The 20,426-nt window shown below is 34.0% G+C and overlaps 1 protein-coding gene across 5 annotated transcripts in view; it reads right to left on the bottom strand.

The window, feature by feature from the left end:
- Positions 1-20,426, bottom strand: part of LOC121739025 (supervillin-like) — a 246,601-nt gene that overhangs the window by 212,382 nt on the left and 13,793 nt on the right. Inside the window, exon 1 of one of the 5 annotated variants that reach the window (XM_042131334.1) lies at positions 19,911-19,990. The exons of the other annotated variants lie outside the window; for them this stretch is intronic. The gene's annotated coding sequence lies outside the window, so the exon portion shown is untranslated. Of the gene's footprint in view, positions 1-19,910; positions 19,991-20,426 lie in introns of those variants that run through there. 5 annotated transcript variants of the gene reach the window in all.

The following is a 20,426-nucleotide window of genomic DNA, read 5'->3' as shown; positions in this document are numbered from 1 at the left end:
CGTTCTCACAGAAAACCGGCGTGAAACAGCGCTTGCGCTGTGTTTCGCCGAGTGAGTGAGTTTACCGGAGGCTCAATCACCTACCCTATTCCTTTCCCTACCCTCCCCTATTACCCTATTCCCTCTTAAAAGGCCGGCAACGCACCTGCAGCTCTTCTGATGCTGTGAGTGTCCATAGGCGACGGAAGTTGCTTTCCATCAGGTGACCCGTTTGCTCGTTTGACCCCTTATTTAATTTAAAAAAAAAAAACGGGTCACCTGATGGAAAGCAACTTCCGTCGCCCAGCTGCAGGTGCGTTGCCAGCCTTTTAAGAGGGAATAGGGTAATAGGGGAGGGTAGGGGTTTGGGCCTCCGGTTACTCGTTCACTCAGTTTTATATATATATATATATATATATATATATATATATATATATATATATATATATATATATATATATATACGAGAATTGCTCGTTTAAAGATATAAGATAGAGTTGCATTCAGCCACTATAGGTTACTTTCACATGTCTTGCATTCAAAGAGTTCTTAAGTATACCTCGAAATAACCAAATAGAATAGAACTTACTATACTACTGACTTTGATGCTTTATAGTTTATATTATGTCTAACATCATGTCTCAGGTTCCTAAATCAAGGAAATAGACAAATTGTGACCCAGCATTGTTTACACAAATTCAACACTTATTTCCTATGGCATACAAGCTGCAATCGCTTCTCTTCAGTAAACTACTACGTCACGAATAATAACAGTGTAAATTTAATACACTAGCAGTAAATATTCCATATTATCTATTATTATTTATTGCTGAAAGATGATTTAGTTGTCATACTGGCACAAAACAACTTTAAACGGATGTTAGCCTGCAGGCTACATGAAAACAATATAGAGTAGAGTAGAAAGACTAACAACAGAAGATAGAAACTAATAAAAGATGATACAGATAAGCTATGACCACACTATGCGCTTTCGTCTTCAATTTGCGTCATCTTTTATTCAACTTTCGATTTGGCGCATTCAATAATTGAATGTGTCAACGAACGCAACGCCAACTGTCATTTTTTAAAACAAAGCGAAAGTTTTGGATACGGCCAGAGGGCATGCGTCGCGGGCATGCCTCACGTTTACTGTTGACTGCGCTATAACGTATGCCCTTGACGAACAGAAAAATGCACATTGTGGACAAAGCTATTGGGAATTTCGGGTATTAACGTGAATGTTGAGTGCGATTTTTCGTTCAGCCGTGAACCTAAACTATGCATAATTATGTGTGCTTCGGTTTTCTCCGTTTTCGACCCTAGATTTTTGACTCGTTTTCAAACCTAGATTTTAAACTCCCAATCCGATGACTACGTTACCCTGTTGGCATAGCATGCGCACAACGAGATATCTCACTCTCGAGCGTAGTTATAACTATTGTCGATATCGACATAATATATCTCTTTTGCCCTTAAACATGCGTACGTCGAGAGATAAATTTCTCGTTCGTAGACTAGAGGTAAGCTAGTAGTAGCTAGTAGTACTAGTAGCAGTAGATAAGATATGTCGATGATGCCATTTTAGATATATTATACAATTTTATTAAAATACTAGCTGTTGCCCGCGACTTCGTCCGCGAGGACTTCAGTTTATAGCGCGCGATGTCAACAAAATTTGTGTCAAAAGCTTTTATAAAAAAAAACCCTGGTACCCCTTAAATCAAAACAGCTGTGCAGTGTGCACATAATATTTCATTTTTTTTAAATTAAACTTTATATATTATGCCAAATTTTAAAGCTTATTTAGCCCCCTTAACTTTACCCATAAACTATTTATCATTGATAGGTTTAAGGTTACGTCACTGTATAATGTATATTATAATATTAAGTACTGACTTATTAAATAACGTAGAAAAGAAATAACAATCGAAAAAAAATCGGGACTCGAAGGTATGATGATACCACCTCTTATAGAAAGATGTTAGTCAAGCGTTAGCGCGATGTAAAAGACGCACGGCGCCATCTAGTATGAATTTTTGGAACTAACTTAATTTGAACAAATTCTCGTATTTTCACCCCCTTACAACCTTTTTTTCCAGTAAAAAAGTAGCCTATGTCCTTTCTCAGGCTTTAGACTATCTGTATACAAAATTTCATTACAATCGGTTCGGTAGTTTTGGCGTGAAAGCGAGACAGACAGACAGACAGACAGAGATACTTTCGCATTTATAATATTAGTATAGATTATTAAATCTGGTAAGTACTAATACCTGCTGATAAGTAGTTTGGTATGGTTTGTACCAGCGCAACGTTACTATTGCATATTTTTAGATTAAAAAGTAGTTATTGTAAGATAATAATAATTGTAGTAGTCAGACATACGATATCGCGGACTTTTACGTTGATATTAATGTCCTCTATAAGACTATAGTACATCACTTTGCGATAAGTAAGTATAGTCTATAATTTATAAAGCATAAGCAAGAAGGAATATTTTGGTAGATTTTTCACACAATTATTAACACTTAATACGGTTCCCTTTTTTCTCTCATTAAATATAGCCTATATTCAGCAGAAATAGTGTGGATTAAAAAATATGCATTAATACTTCCATCGTGCATCGGCATCGTGGGTATCGCAGACACAATAGATCTTCAATTGTTATGCTGGCAGCCGGCTGCCGCTATTGGAGATTTATAGTTAAAGAAATTAATTAATTATAATAGCAATCAAAAATAATAGTCATTCAAAACTTATTTTAAAAAGTTCTAAAAATATTACTTTCGTAGTCATAACTTTTAAAGCTTCTTTTGAAATTAGGATTATAATAATGAAGCACGATAGTCTATATCAAATCAATAAAGCAGCACCCGGCTGTCGCATAACTATTGAAAATCTATTGTGTCTGCGATTCCCACGATCGAGGTAATATTTACGTGGACTCTCCGGGCGAGTCTGTGGCACTGATAATTAAATCTCTCCCCTACCGCACGCACACCCGCGCATCGCGCCTTGACGCCCAATTCGCAACGTGCAGCAGAAATCGTAATATTTTAATTTCGCCATAACATTAAAACCAAACGTCCAATTTTAATCATTCAAAGACCAAATATTATCTACATTAAATGTACTTAGTGATGAAATAATTTATTTTGATAAGGGTCAATAGCATGATTTAAATAAACGCATTTAAATATAGTCCAAAAAAAATTCTAGATTTTTTAATAAAAAAATGGTTATTGTGCCTCACTCAACATAGATAGGTATAGTGTGTCGCGGACTTTTTTGTAGATATTTAAAAGATCTATAATTACTTAGAATATTTTATGCCTCTATCTTTTATAGTTTAGGCAGCGTACGCAAAATAAGTAACTTTTCTGGTTGATTTTTTAAACCTTGCGTCCGAAAATCCCAAATATCTTACGGAACCTTATATTTTTCCAAAATAAAAATTAGCCTATGTTCAGCAGAAATAATGCAGGATTCCAATGGTAAAAGAATTTTTCAAATCGGTCCAGTAGTTTCGGAGCCTATTCGACTCAAACAAACAAACAAACAAACAAACAAACAAAAAATCAAATCTTTCCTCTTTATAATAGTAGTGTAGAAAGGAGAGACATTGCAAGCGTGTTTCTTTACCTTCCAAACCGTAGACGACATACTATTCTTCTCATAATGACGAAATCTCAACAAAACTCGATAAAAATGTGTTGTCATGTTAGGGTTCATTCGTACACAAAAATAGCACAAATTAAAAAAAAATATATATATATTTTGACGACAGACACGAGGAAAAGATTATGTCATGTTTGATGTTAGGGTCATTAGAGATGAAGAGAGAAACCATCAAACATCGGGAAAACATGTAGACAAAATTTTGTCGCTGTGCGCATGCTAGGCACACTGCGTAAGGGTTGAAGTTTGAAATGAAGGGTTAAACAGTGCAGTTTTTTAGATTTTAGTTTAAAAATGACGGGTTCAAAAAGTAAAATCTGTATTTTTTTATTACCATACTAACCCACTGGGCCTGTAAACAACTAATTATTAATTTTTATCAAAAATAATTCTCACCAAATAGAAGCGCATAATATTCGGATGCAAAAACAACTACTTCGAAACCAGTTTAAAAAGATAAAAATCATACTTCTCTAACAAAACAGGCTCTGTGAGTTTGTTTACGGAAAAAAATCGAGGAAACATTTTCTCTGAATCTGTTTACACTTTACAAAGATTTCTATTTCGCGTATGATAATTTGATAAGTGATAACAATGTTGAGTTTTAGTATTAACAAATATAATAGTTCCTTAAAAATATTTATACTAATACATCACAAAATTACATTGAGCCTAGCCAAGTTCAAAAGAAAATTAGAAATTAGAATGGAACAAACGTGTTTATGTCTGTCTTTTACATCTTAACGCCTAAACCGCTGAACCGATTTTGCTAAAATTTGGTATGGAGATACCTTGAGTCCCGAAAAAGGACATAGGATACTTTTTATCCCAGAAAAATGTACGGTTCCAGCGCGATAAACGAATTTTGGCGCAACGGAGTCTCGAGCGTCATCTATGTTCATAAATAACAAAAAATTTCTTTCATAATCGGCCCGATACTAAACATTTAGGGTGGGTTGCACCAACTTACTTTAACTATAACTACCATAACAAAATGTCAAATGAACTGTCAAATCCCTAGTAAAAGTCCATAATGGACGCCATATTTGACGATAACCTTAACCTTAACTATAACTACGCCTCTGGTGCAACCCACCCTTAGCTGGAACATTTTAATCGCTTCTTAATAGCGACTCCATATTTGGTAACGTGTTATTTACACTGGGTCGCTTACACTCATCCGATTTGATGCGATAGTATAGAGCAGATTTAACAATACCTACCTATCAATCTTAACGATGGACGTTGCCATGGTGACATACTTATTTAGACACTTCAATAAAATAATAAGAGCGAAATTATACGGTATATGTGATACGGTATATTTAAATATATTTTTCTATGTGTGAAATACTTACTTATATGGCAAAGCAACGTTTGCCGAGACAGCTAATATGATATAGTAATTTCCTGTATGTAGGTACTTACTACAGGACATTTACAAGGTTTGATACTAATTGTCTACAATATGATTTTGACTTATGAAAGTTTGAACCCGCCTTTAGTAGTGTCTTATGACGGTCAATGTAGAAACGGCCTTAAAGTAAACATAAAATATATATGAAATTATGCAGGAAATTATCATTTCCTGTGTCGCATATGGCGATATTTTATGTTCGCTATATTTCCTATTCTGCGCGGTCGTAAACTTGAGATGACTAATGAAATCAGCCAACTCATTGATACGCTATTAAATCAAATATGAAATATAAAAATCCATATAAAAGTTTTGAATAAACCTTTTAAATTCTCAAACGCTGTTAGAGAACTACATTTTCGGTTTGGAACAAACATACAACGATATTTTAGGCAACAAATAATAAAAGCTCTTATTTATTTTCCTGTTGCCGTATCGCCAAATATTTGTAAGCCATAAATAGCTTATTCCTGCAACGTTTTCACGCTAGAATCTAGATGCAGCAGGTTTGCAAGCAGGCAGGTAGATTTCTTACTGTATACCTTGGCCAACAAAATGTTCTTAAAATGTTTTCCTATTTCTCACTTTCTTAGGGTAGGTACTTAAGTAGTTTTTAATGTTATAAACAATGTGTGTGATATAAAGCGTGCAATATTATGTCGGATTTTAGTCGGATTATAATTATTACTGTATACTGTGTCTGTAAGTAGCGCCCTCTGCTCCGACCTTTCCGTAATAGTCCCGTTTCCCTATTTCGTTTTCAACTCCTCTTTTTTTAAGGAGTTAAAACTTGACTTAAATATTATTAGGAGAACCAAAAATATAAAGCTAAGTTAAACCATTGATATTACGTAGTAATATTATGTAGTTCAATGTGTTAAGAGGATACACCAGGGGCTAGAGAAATGAAAAAAAAGTACGTGTAATATCTATAGCTGTCTCCCTTACCTCAACCTTATACCGCAGAAAACGATAGAGACAACTGCAGAAAATCAACGATTCGTTGTCCCCTGATTCCTTCTCCAAAACTTAACCGATTTAAATACTTTTTTCACTAAAGATTAAAGAAAGGCTTGAGCTGTGTTCCTATGTTTTGCTTTTTTTGTATAATCTAGCCAAATCTGTTTTCTGGACGTTTGAACACAGCGGAAAATCTGGCCATTTTTTGGGGTTTTTGAACGTTCATATCTTATTTAATAATTAAATTATGAAAAAAAAAGAAAACACGGGACATTGTATTAGTAGCCGTAGATATTCAGGAAAAAAATTATAACTTTACTCGCATTATTCAGGGAGGAAACAGGGGACAACGTTTGTATGGAAAAAAAATCTCCACAGCCGAACATATAACCTCCTCCTTTTTGGAAATCGGTTAAAAAGGGCGGTGTGGACTCCTCTTAAGCGTTATTTTACGAGACAATCATCCATCACCACCAGGCCAACAGACAGCTGAGGAGCTCTTATCTTGTAACAACAAATCCAATAAATTCTTTATCGGGCTGATAATGATAAATGACAGTGCTTAATAGGACAGAACATAGACTTAATATATTATAGGTTTATGGGACAGAACGTCAAACAGACAGACAATTTGACAGGTGTAGGCGGAGGAATCACCATTCACCACCTACGTCAGTAAGTAAAAATCCATAAATTAATCCATGCTAATATTACAAATGCGAAAGTGTGTCTGTCTGCTACCTCTTTACGCCCAAACTGCTGAACTAATTTTGTGGGTATGGAGATACTTTGAGTCCTGGGAACTTAAAATACTTTTTTCCTTGAAAAATGTACGGTTTTCGTGCGATAAACGAATTTTGGCGCAACGAATTTGCGGGCACCAACTAGTATTGTATAAGCGAAAGTATTTGTCCGTCCCTCAAGCTTGAACCTGTGAACCGATTTGGATGAAATTTGGTAAAAAACGGAATCGACAGTTTGCATCAATGACGACACGGCCGCAACATGCAGTATTGACTATTGACCAATCAGATCAGCAGAATTTGTTTTTATACAAAAACATGATATGGGTACCTCTAATGGGTATCTATATGCTATGACACTTACATAATATAGCCCAGTATGTAAATATTATATGAACACGTAATACGTCGCTCGGTGAAGCCTTAGCAGCGTTGACTCATAAGTCATAAGCTATTAATATGTGAAATTATGTAATTTACTTATTAGTAATGGCTTCCTACTAGTTTAGCTTCTGCTACCGGTTATAAGCCTGAAGATTATAGATGCTAAAATACATTATAGTCATCTAACTGCGTTATACGCACGTCTTAGGACCTTTCCACACGACGTATTTTTTACGCGCTGACGACGCGCGTTTTCGATGCGCTCGTCTTCTGCGCGTTTTCATCGCGTTTTGGCACATATAAAGTTTAAAACTTTAGGCTTCCTTGCGTTTGATGAGCGTTCAACTTGCATTTGTATCGATACAAACGAGCGTAAAATAAAAAATCTGCCAAGTGTGAGTTGGACTCGCGCACGAAGGGTTTCATACCATTATAGAGCAAAAATAGGGAAAAATGTGTTAAATTTTATCATTAATTATTCAAGTATAAAATCTCATTAATACAATTTTATCATTAATTATACAACTGAGTATTTTGTGAATATTTCATATTGCCATTATTAATATCGAGCAAAAAATAGCAAAAAAAAATACGTTTGTTGTATGGGAGCCCCGTAAATTAATATCTATATATTAATACGTGAGCCAAAAACTTTGTATTCCTTTTGACGAAAAATGGGGAAACGTAGGTGAATGAAATTTTGCACAGTTATAGTTTATGTAGTGAAGGAGTGCATAGAGCTAATATTATTTTGAAATAATCCTTTTATCATATATTTTTTTAACAAATAAAACATTACACACACTACAACACACACACTAGGAAAAATGACAGATTTTTGAGTGACAAGCCTATACATACGAATTATACTCTTTTATTTATGGTTCAAGTCTGTTGACAACAAGATGACAAATTGATAATGGATTATAGTTTTTTTTTTTTTTATTGAATATTATATACCATTAGACAATGCTTAAAGGGCCAGTCTGAGATCAGCTGAGTCCCAGACACAAGAATTGAAAAAAATATGATAAGTCAATATTTTTTTACAAAATATAAATAGGTCGTTGAAACTAAGGTCGAATTTCGACCATTGGGCGGTCTCTAGTTTAATTTATTTTGTTTTTAGTATTTGTTGTTACAGCAGCAACAGATCACAATCTTTGACAGAAATCTAGCTATAGCAGCACAAAAACAGAACACAATCTTTGACAGAAATCTAGCTATAGCAGTTCTTGATATATAGCCTGGAGACAGACAGACAGACATCGAAGTCTTAGTAATATTGTCCCGTTTTTTACCCTTTGGGTGCGGACTCCTAAAAACGTCGTGTGGAAAGGCCCTTAATCTTTTCTCATACAAGATTTAACTTGAAATTATAGCCCTAATAATTTCATTCTCGACAGACAATTAAGGGCAGTTTTTTATGTCCAAAATCTTTAGTGAGTGCGCGAGGTATGCTCTACAAACCTGCATCATTCGTGATACTGATACGCTATCACTGAAGTGACATGCAACAGATAAACATTACAAGGTCAAATTCTACTATTGCTTAATATCGTCCCAGGCTGCTAGTAGAGCTAATCAACATCTTTTAACCTGACAACGAACCTAAAGAATAGTATAATAGGCGTCTGTGAGTCCCTTAAGTTGCTTCATAGTCTTTATCTATATATTAATACGTGAGCCAAAAACTTTGTATCCCTTTTGTCGAAAAATAGAGAAACGTAGGTGAATGAAATTTTGCACAGTTATAGTTTATATGGTGAAGGAGTGCATCGAGCTAATATTATTTTAAAATTATGCTTTTATCATACATTTTTTAACAAATAAAACATTACACACACTACAGCACACACACACCTAGGAAAATGACAGATGTTTGAGTGACAAGCCTATACATACGAATTATACTCTTTTATTTATGGTTGAAGTCTGTTGACAACAAGGTGACAAATTGAAAATGGATCATTGTTTTTTTTATTGAATCTTAGATACTATTAGACAATGCTTACACGGCCAGTCTGAGATCAGCTGAGTCCCAGAGACAAGAGTTGAAAAAATATACTAATGATAAAGTCAATATTTTTTTACAAAATATAGGTAGCAGTCCTAATGTCGTTGAAACTAAGGTCGAATTTCGACCATTGGGCGATCTCTAGTTATATATAATATGACTCCAACATGCCAGACAAAGTCAAGCAAAACTTTGTGCAAATATTTGTTATTACTAAGTAGGATATAGTATAACGCTACCGAATTTGAGTGCTACTTTTTACAGTGAAAAAAAAAATGTCCCAAAACTATTTTGATTAAACTTTGTAACATAATGAACGCTGTATTGATATAGTATGTACTTTAAACGTCTTGGTAACGAGTGTAACGACTGTGTCAGAGTAGACAGAACGATAGAGTATGCCGACTTACAACTGATGTTGAAATTTTTAAATTTGACGTATTAAGACCAAAATCGTCGCTAGAGTTGTTAACTTGTTACCTACGAATTTTAAAATATGACATATTCGATGGACGTGTTCCTCTTTGGTCGTAATGTTGTTTGTGTTTTGGCACATGCGATTAAAATTGTCAGATTCCAATTTTGAAATCTTTATTTTAAATATTTAAAAATAAATTATATCAGCCAGCGCGAGGCACATTCCGTTCATTATCCTAGTGAAACCCGACGAATTTGACAGATATAGAAACCTGTCCGTTTCTTTGCAGTCGAACTACTGGTAGTTATGTCTATTGTGACTGTGTTATCTGACACTGAATCATTTCATGTGATTCGGAGAGAGCCGCACCTCTGTTGGCAGTGTGATTGAAGTAATATAATGTACAAAGATAACAATATTATGTTATGTAAACCCAACATCGAACGATGTAGAATTCTTATAACTCCATTCCTATCGGCTGCATTACCTCTTATATTTTAAATCATTCAATTCTCTCATTTACCTGAAACTAACACACTGTTATTAATTTTAAAAGGGAAAATGTTCCCTCTAGTCTTTGTATAAATACTTTTTCACGCTTTTAAACTTCTGAATTTGGTAAAGGTATATTATAATTTATAAGAGGTACATAATACAGAGTACATACTTGAATTGAAGTAACGAGCAACATCAAGTTTTAATAAAACATACATTTAGTAGAGTGGCAAAATACAGCAAAGGATAAATACATGTGGAAGGAAAGAGGGGAGGCCTTTGCCCAGCAGTGGGACACCATCAGCTATTAATAATAATAATACATTTAGTAAGTATTATTATTACAGTAAAATTACTGAAACATACATTATTATACTCAATTCTATTAAAACCTAGCTTTGTGAAACATAAAACACTTAGGCCAATTTACATACCCACCCGAGTCCTCTCATGTTGCCTCGTTTTAAGCGAAGTGAACAAATTCTGTGAGGGTACGCCTTTTGTACACGTACGTAGGCTAGGGCGTGCGCTGAATACTCTTTAAAGGGCTAGCTAGATTTTTTAAAACTTCTCCGAAACATACTCCAAACAAGGTCTCATCGTGTAAAATAATTAGGGATCTCAGCTTTTATTAAGGCAATAACTATCCTTCAAGGATACGTAATTAACGCCGCCAACTTGTATATTCAAACCTACAAGGATGCGTTGCGCGTGGCCAAAATAAAAAAATAAGAAGCCGCCATCTTGAAAAAAGTCACTCAAGAAACAGCTGTTTGATATCCGATGAAAATGTCATCCAAGTAAATGCGTGGGGTCAAATTATGTATTTGCTGGTCTTATTTTGAGTGAGAGTAACAGCTGTTAGCATCCATACCATCCATGGCGTTGTCATCCACCCCCCAAGTTAGGTAAATGGATTGATCATTAATAGGGCAATCAAAATAAATATTTCCCGCCTTAACGGAGCTCTAATAGGAGAAATTATATTTTATTTAATTGATGAAAATTCTTCCAAATGTATGCCAATAGAATCAGTCATAATGGACGATTCATCTGGCACGATCGCAATAGAAAACTACAAGAAATAGACCGAGACTAAAACTGAAATTAATTTTCAAACAAATGGCGCGCTCCGTGTTTAAAACTTCTATGGTCGTAACGGAAAAGTTTTTTATTCCGTTGTCAGAATGTATGAGCGTTTGGTAGCTTCATACGGTAAATTAATGACAGCGGCCAAGAGCGAGTCGACCTAGCGTTAGTCCGAGTAGAGTCAACAAAGAAGTCGCGCTTTAATCGAAACGCAATTCATCAGTTCATCGCATTGCATTATGCCTGCAATGTATTTTAAATTACAGATGACACACTTTTTGGACGATTCAGCGCTTTGGCCGACAGCGTTGTCGAATATTCGGTATTCGGCCAATTCGTGGCATCCCTAGTAAGTACCTAATTTAGAACTAATAAGTAATATTCTGTGCCATGGGGTGAGAACGGTGCCCTTCTCACCCCATGGCACAGAATAGATAACAGTAGAAGTACCCATGAGTAAACTTTATATTTCAAAATCTGTGATCGTTGCGATATTTAGTCGGCAATATCGCTAGCAAAACGTTATTACTTATATCTCATGCCGTCTGGCTGGAAATCCGGTCTGAAATATAAAACGGCAAACATCGCATTGCGCCACCCCAGCCTGCGACCGCTGCTTGTTCCAATTTCAATTTGGAGTGGATGGATTTTTTAAATGAATTACTGGCCTGTGTAGCCAGTGAGAGCTCTGTATCTAGTATCTACATTTTAGATATAGCTAAGCACGTGGCTGCCAAGTTCGTCCTAGCAATAGAAGATTCCTCGATCACCACTATCGACTGCTTCATTAAATGTCGCTTAAATTCCAAATAAACAGTCATAATCTCTCAGCTTTACAAATCTCTACATGAGGAGGAAAGATATTATATTTTGTATTATATATCTTTCTCCTGTCTAATTATAAATGTTTATTTAGAAAGAGAAAGAATAATAACTAATTGTTTTGGGCTCAGGCGCAAGGAAGAAAGATGTAGATTTTCGCCAGCCGTCAGCGCATCAATTTCTGCACGTTCTATTGAGTTATAGCACAGAATATTATATTATACGAGCTTTTGCCCGCGGCTTCGCTCGCGTTAAGAAGTATTATTATATACAAACTTTCATCCCCTACTTGAACCCCTTAGGGTTGGAATTTATCAAAATCCTTTCTTAGCGGATGCCTACGTCATAACATGTACCTGCATGCCAAATTTCAGCCCGATCCGTCCAGTGGTTTGGGCTGTGCGTTGATAGGTTACTATGTCAATCAGTCACCTTTGAGTTTTATATATATAGATAGATTAGTAGGTTATAGAAGCATTAAAGGTAGTGGGACTTGGGAGAGCTCCTGTGTATTGCCCATACATAGGGCATTTATAACACGTTTTGTGCCTAACTGGTTTTAACAAGCCATCGTCACATGGCACAGTGTATTTTTTGTCCAAAAAATTGGCCATGCCGTTTTTATGACTTAATTTTATAGGATTTATGATTATAAATACAGGACGAGAACACCCGACTGCCCATTTCATATAGAAGAATGCAAATTAGTACTTGAAAAAAAAATCTATGGTTTGCAGAAAAAATATAGAAACAGTTATAAGTCAAAAATTTAATATTCTTTTAAGATTTCATTAATTGATCTAAATAGTGTCTTAAAAGCCCTACGATAACGAAAAACATCCAGGCTTTATTTGTTCAAGATAACGTATTTATGACTTTGTAAATTTATGTTTTAATTTTTTTAACGCCATGTCTTTTCATATTTGGATTTGAAACTAAGACTGAAATATTCTTTTTATTGTTACTTATAACCCAAAAACAAAATGGGATCTAAATGAGACGGAGCACTGGAGTTATTCAATTTTATATTATTTTGGATAGGGTTGTTACCGTATAGTTGAATAATATTTGAAGTAAGTTTTTATATTATGCTCATTTTTCTAATGAAGTTCATAACTTCAACAAAACAAATGTAAGTCATTTTTTAATTACCAGCTACTGCCCGCGACTCCGCCCGCATGGAAATTCATTAAGTTTTCCACAGTTTACATTTTCTTCGTGTTATACTTTACTACTCTGTTCCCCTTTGCTTCACTGCTGTTTCACTCTTATATTGAGTTTTGAGTCAGTCAAAAAATCTAACATATAGTAACATGCCATGCATATACTTAAATAATATAAATAAGTATAAATATATTGTCTTGTTTGCATGTACTAGTCGAAACTGTGTGTTTGGTAGAGTATTATTTCAGAAATTTCAAGTGAAAACATTATTCAATTACCTAGCTGTTGCGCGCGGCTTCACCCGCGTGACATTCAATTTCTCTGGACCTTAATTTGATCGTTTTGGTATCACACACTGACACTTATTTTTTTTATACTAAAAATTTATTTTAAGTCCAACGAAAGTCTGATAATTTTTAATTTTTTCTATACAAATTATTATCAGGCGTCGTTGTAAATACCTAATATTTTACTTGTTATAATACGTTACCCAATAAAATTATTTAAAATGTTCATTTTTTTAATTGGAACCCGGACACCCGGTTCACGTGACGTTTTTGGACCAGAATAAAATCCGAAACCGGACCCGGTCTACACCGGCTACCTATTAAACAATAAATTTCCGGTTATAGTTAAATCTATATGGGACCATTTTATACCGGAAATATAATTATAAAATATTTTAAATGTCTCACCATGTGTACATTAGAAAAGTTTTAATTTGTTAAAAAAATTACAAGTTAGTATATATTGTAGGATTCAAATTAATATGAAAACTGCAAAGCTTTTGTAATATATTTATAAACTAAAATAAAAGTAACCGTTTTAAGCTTTCGCGTTTGCGTTATAATTAAAACTTACTAATCGGGACGGAATAAGTCGCGTTAAGTCCCGATTAATAAGTTTTGAAAAGTAGACTTTTTTTTTGTTTCTGCTCAAAAATATTTCACGGCATTAATAAAATATTTTCTCGATTTATCCAGTTACTTTAGTGACTCAATGTAGTTTCTCTAACCTTCTGTTTAAGTATTAGACATTAGTCAGAAATAAAAAAAACAAAGTTCAAATGAATAAATGTATAGAAATATTGATAACCCTAAAACCATAGTTACCATAGAAAACTTTGGAAGCCCCTAACTTCGGTGCCCTTTATTATTTAGATCTAAATTTTTTTACACGAATTCTAGTACATTTAAGTAACAATTCTGTATAAAAATAAAATCCAAATAATTATAAATACGTTCATAAAAAATTTAAGAAAAAAAAAACAAATCGTAAATAAATATTTAAAAACTTGTTTAAGAAATATGTAAATTGGGTAAAATTGTGTGTTTTTTTATCATTGTCGATCTGAATAATCAAGAAGACAATTAAGTAAATGTTTAAAAAGTTATGGCAATTTTTAACTTTTTTGAAAAAAATAATTAACGTGAATTTTTATTGTTCATAATAAGAAATTAACGCATGAATATAATAATAAATTATTTACATAACATTTCTGTATGAAATTTCCAAAAAAAAAGGCATGGCCAATTTTTTGGACAAAAAATACACTGTGCATGGGCACTAAAAATATAAGAAAGAGACATGTTAGTCGCCTAATTACTCATAATTTTCTAGAAAATTCATACAAGTGACCTGTGAAATCTCTTTATCTAGCGATGATAGCTACTACAATGGGTCTGAATCACATCTAAATATAGTTATTGTCGACGTTTACTTGAAAAACCCGTGTAAAGAGCCATTGTAAAAACATTTGATGACTAAAATGTACTTGAATATTGTCGCTGATTTCATCATAATTTATTTTTAAAGCAGACGAGTTATAATTTATTGATGCTAAGTGCTAACAATATTAAAAATAAAAAAAAACTGCTTATCTGTCCTGGTAGATACGTCCATTTTTAGGGTTCCGTAGTTAACAAGGAACCCTTATAGTTTCGGTCTGTCCGTCCGTCCGTCTGTCCGTCCGCAGTTTTGCTCAGATACTATTATAGCTCATAGGACTTACAAAGCTGTAATTCGGCATGAATGCACATATACAATGTGTCCCGACACCGGTGTCCGATCCTTTAATGTCATGATCTATGGCATATTTTATTGACAAATTGACTCTCAAATTTTTTCTCTCTCTAACGGTTGTAAAATGGCAGCCATTTTAGTTTTTCTCGGCTTTTCACACTAATCTGACCAGTACTTCTCATGTTAATTATCCTATGAAGAAAAAAAGGTTTCATTTGATAACTAAACTTGTGGACTAAGCTTACACAGGCCATATGTTATAAATTTCGTCGAATAAAACATAGAAAAACCAAAGTTTAAGAACAAAAATTGTGTATTTAATTAATGGTTTTGTGAAAAATCTAGCGCATTAAACTGGTTCTTTTTTGTTTTCAAAAGATAGAGGAGTTAATTTATTTTAGATTTTCATCTAAAATAAATTATTTACTTCAATGCTCTAAGTAAGATAGTTTAGAAGTTATAACGATTTTCCTATGAAGTATAGGTCAGATTACTATGAAGTCATAGAATTTTTTTTTTAATAGTTGGAGAAAAAAAATTAGAACTCATGATTTATGGCATATTTTAGTGATAAATTGGCTTTCAATTATTTCTTTTCTCCAACTATTGAAAAAAAAATTCTCTGGCTTCATACTAATCTGACCTATCGTTACAACTTCTAAACTATCTGACTTAGAGCATTGAAGTAAATAATTTATGTAAGATGAAAACCTCCTCTATCTTTTGAAAATAAAATTGCTGCCATTTTACAACCGTGAGAGAGAGAAAAAAATTTGAGAGCCAATTTATCAATAAAATATGCCATAGATCATGACATTAATGGATCGGACACCGGTGTCGGGACACATTGTATATGTTAACATATTTTAATGATGCCGAAAAAATGGTATTAAGATCTTTAAAAATTTAAGGTTCTGTCTGTCCGCGGTTTTACTCAGAGACTGTAGGACCTACAAAGCTGTAATTCGGCATGAATGCACATATTAATGATGCCGACAAAATGGTACAAGTAATTATAAGATCTTTAAAAAAAATTATAGTACCTCCCTACACATCAAGCGGGGATAAATTTTTTTTTCGCGTACCCAGCGTGTGGGGTGTCGTGGATAGATTTATAAAATCGCCCATGAAGGGAAATTAAGCGGTTTTTGGTTTATTTTCATATTTCAGTTGATTTCATGAAAGTTAAATTAAGGTTTACCAATTCGAACTAATTTTCGTTGGTAGTTTTTGTAGTAATGTGCATCATATATTTTTTTAGACTTATCATGCCCCGGGCTACTTTAGAAGTTAGAGGGACACACATTTTACCACTTTGGAAGAGTGTCTCTCACAAACTATTCAGGTTAGAAAAAAATGATATTAGAAACCTCAAAATAGAATTTTTGAAGACCTAGATATCCCACACGCATAGGTTAGATGAAAAAAATATTTTTTGTTTCAGTTGTATGACCCCTAAAATTTTTAATAATTTTTGTATCAAAATCTTAAAGCGGTTCACAGACTACATCTACTTACCAAGTTTCAATAGTATAGCTCTTATAGTTTCGGAGAAAAGTGGCTGTGACATACGGACGGACAGACAGACAGACATGACGAATCTATAAGGGTTCCGTTTATTGCCATTTGGCTACGGAACTCTAAAAATATTATGAGTGTTCATAGATCTGCATTTTCCGATTTAGGGATCCATTTGTGAAATATGAAGTTTTAAAGTGGAAAAATCGTTAGAGTCCAGTGTCCCCTTTCTACCAGCTAAACGATTGTTTCTGGTAATGTGGAAAAATTTAGGGGATTAGGAAATATGCTGAATTTAAATGGAAAAATATCACGGCTGAGAAGACTTCATAAGTTATTGAATAATAGTCGATAAACTAAAAAAAATGTATTCGGCGAAGTAATAAGGAACTTTTCTTTCAAATTCCTTTCCACGTAACTGTGATGATGTTGTTAGTAGTGTAAAACACGTAATAAATTGACCATTAAAAATATATATCAAAAAGTAGCGGTAGGTGCTATACGAGGGAATACGCCCTTTTCTTGAAGGTTTGCAGGTCTTATTGGTCCGGAAACACTGCTGGTGACAGTTCGTTCTAAAGTTTTACAGTGCGTTTCAGACTAGTCAACAAGTTTCATAGCATGTTATCTCCAATCTGCATGGACAGATTTGCATGTGGTTTTTATGTCAAGAATCAACTGCTTAGTTAACAAGTTAGAGTTTTTATTAATGCTTGACGAATCAACATGATAGGTATCAATGTCATTGACCCTCTTCATTATTTCGCAAATCATTTTGCAATATAATTACAACAGTAAACAAAAAATATTGAATGCTCAATCAAATAATTGCGTAATACATAAGAGTGCTGAGTGCGTTTTATGGCTACTTGCCGTAAACAAGTTCTAAACTACAGTCAGTGTTTTACAAATGGAATTAACTGGTCATTAGGACTTAATCCTGCCCACTCTTAATGATAATAATTAACAATAAAAGTTCAAGTTAGTCATCCTGAAAGACATGAATGCAGGGCACCAAGTGCACAGTGACGTCATCGCCTGTCCCGTTGCAAAACGAAATTCGGGTGCTTAACCCAAATATTTTAGTGCTTCCGAATAACTCATTTAGTCATTACTGTTTTATTCGCAAATCAGGGTTGCCAACTTTAAAGCATTTCCTCCACGGAGTGGGTCTCTTTATGAAATGCTATAGTTTACATTCTCGCCTTTACCAGAGTGGCAAAAATCACACTTCTAATTTAAAGCTGGTTTGGAATTCTAACAATATTATGTAAACCTTAAAGTTCGAGAAGCCCCCTACTGCAGCCTAATGCAATTATGTTCCGCCAAAACGGTACCTAACCGTTATATTCGTATGAAGTATGAATATATAATATACAATGACTATATTGATTAGTCAAATTCAATCACCTTTATTGTTCTCATTCATTATCAAACGTAAATAATTTATTTAAAGAACATTTATCTCGAAGACACAACAAATCATGTTACTTTAATTAGTAAATGCGTATTTACTAATTTACTAATTACTGTGTTATTATAATTTGTTTTTAGTTACCTGGGAGTTAATTAAGGTCTCAAAGTTTGTATGCCAGAGATATTATTTCAATTGGGCGAATCAGCGAGCAAGTACTTGTAAACAAGATTACGAATGCTAGGTTTCTGTGGGTTTTTTTATTTACTAGCACCGTAAAAAGGTAACCAATCAGGCATCAGCAACTTCTTGTAGAGTAGTATTATATTCTATTTTAAAATAAAATTCTCTAAAAGTATATGTTTTCACCAGAAACACTTTCTCAACCGTTCGCGAGATTGTCACAATCAAATAAACACTCAGTAAACCACAAGATGTTAATTACAAACCACTTTCGAATTCAACTACTTAATTACATTTCCTAAACAATAGTTTTTATTTTTAAGTGTTCGTTAAGAAGTTAATTAAGTCTGCATAATATTTAACCAATTAATTTTTAACGCGTCGAAACTACAAAATGAGCACATGCACAGATGTCGGTTAAAGTTAATCATGATTTAATAAAGTTAAGTCTTCTTCTTCTAATTAAAGAGGGAAATAACATGATAACAAATCTATGGTTAACTTAAGAGTAGGTAAATAAAATGTGTGATCTGTGATAAAATATAAAATGTGTGATCTGTGATAAAATATAAAATGTTGGATCTGTGATAAAATATAAAATCTATAATTTCACTTCTTAAAATCCATAAGTAACAAGAGTTGTAAGTAAATAGAAATATCATGATCAATTCTTGGAATTTTAACCGTAAAAAAAATTATGTTATAATGCCAAGGCCAAGTTAAGTAGGTATATATTTTACTAAAATATATTTGCACAAAAACTACTTACTTAAACTTTGTTTGCACACAAATTTGTTAACCATGCAGAAACCGTGCATAACACACAATAATCGACCATGTGCGAGTCGGACTCGCGCACGAAGGGTTCCGTACCATTATAGAGAAAAATTAGGGCAAAATATGTGTTTTGTGTATGGGAGCCCCTCTTAATTTGTTTTATTTTATATTAATATTATTATTAAATATTAAACATAAAACTAAGGATTGTGTGTGTAAAAATTCAAGTACAGGTTTGCAGGTATTATTGCTATTATTGAAATACAGTAGAGCAGAAAAGGCCAAAAAAATCACGTTTGTTGTATGGGAGCCCCCCTTAAATATTAATTTTATTTTGTTTTTAGTATTTGTTGTTATAGCGGCAACGGATATACACAATCTGTTACATTTTCAACTCTCTCTAGCTATTACCGTTCTTGAGTTACAGCCTGGTGACATACAGACGGAGAAACGGACAGACAACGAAGTCTCAGTAATACGGTACCGTTTTTACCCTTTGGGTACGGAATCCTAAAAAGTGTCGTTATAATTCTATATAATAAGTTGCCATTATGGATTACGAGCCAAAAAGACCAAAAAAATATCGTTATTTTTTACGTTTCGTTTAGGAGCCCCCCTTAAATATTAACTTTGTTTTTTTAGTAAGTATTTGTTGTTATAGCGACACCAGAAATACTCTGTGAAAATTTCACAAGTCTAGCTATAGCGGTTCTTGAGTTACAGCCTGGAAAAATACAGACAGACGGACAGACATCGAATTCTCAGTAATAGAGTCCCGTTTTTACCCTTTGGGTACGGAACTCTAATAATGATGTCAAAAATACCAAAATTACCCGGTCAAATTCTTGAAAATCCGTGTAAATCACAACACAATCACAGCACGATGTACCAGGCACACATGTGACGCAAGGAGCGCACCTGTTAGCGGCTCGCGCGGTACTGACCGCGATGGCCTAGTAGCACACGTCATGCGGAAGCCGGTTCTGGGTTCGGTAGAAATCGAGGATGATTTTGCGGATCTATATATTCTTGTACGACAAACATCCAACATCCATACAAATATTATAAATGCAAAAGTGTGTTTGTCTGTTTGACCTTTTCACGCCCAAGCCGCTGAATCGATTTTGCTGAGATATGGACATTGGACATGCATTGAGTCCCGGTAAAGGATAGAATATTTTTTATCCCGATAAAATGTACTGTTCCTGCGCGAGAAACATAAACGTAAAACAAAGAAATGTAAAATACGAGTATGTCACCAGAGAAATTAATTCATAGACAGATAGAGAACGTCTATGTTATCTCGTGGAGTTCATCAAATCATTCTCAATAGTACACCATGATTCAAA

This window comes from Aricia agestis, chromosome Z (genome assembly GCF_905147365.1).
Source record: "Aricia agestis chromosome Z, ilAriAges1.1, whole genome shotgun sequence".
In the NCBI taxonomy this organism is placed as follows: Eukaryota; Metazoa; Arthropoda; class Insecta; order Lepidoptera; family Lycaenidae; genus Aricia; species Aricia agestis.
Note: the sequence above shows the minus strand (reverse complement) of the source record. Positions and strands in the feature narration are given on the sequence as shown.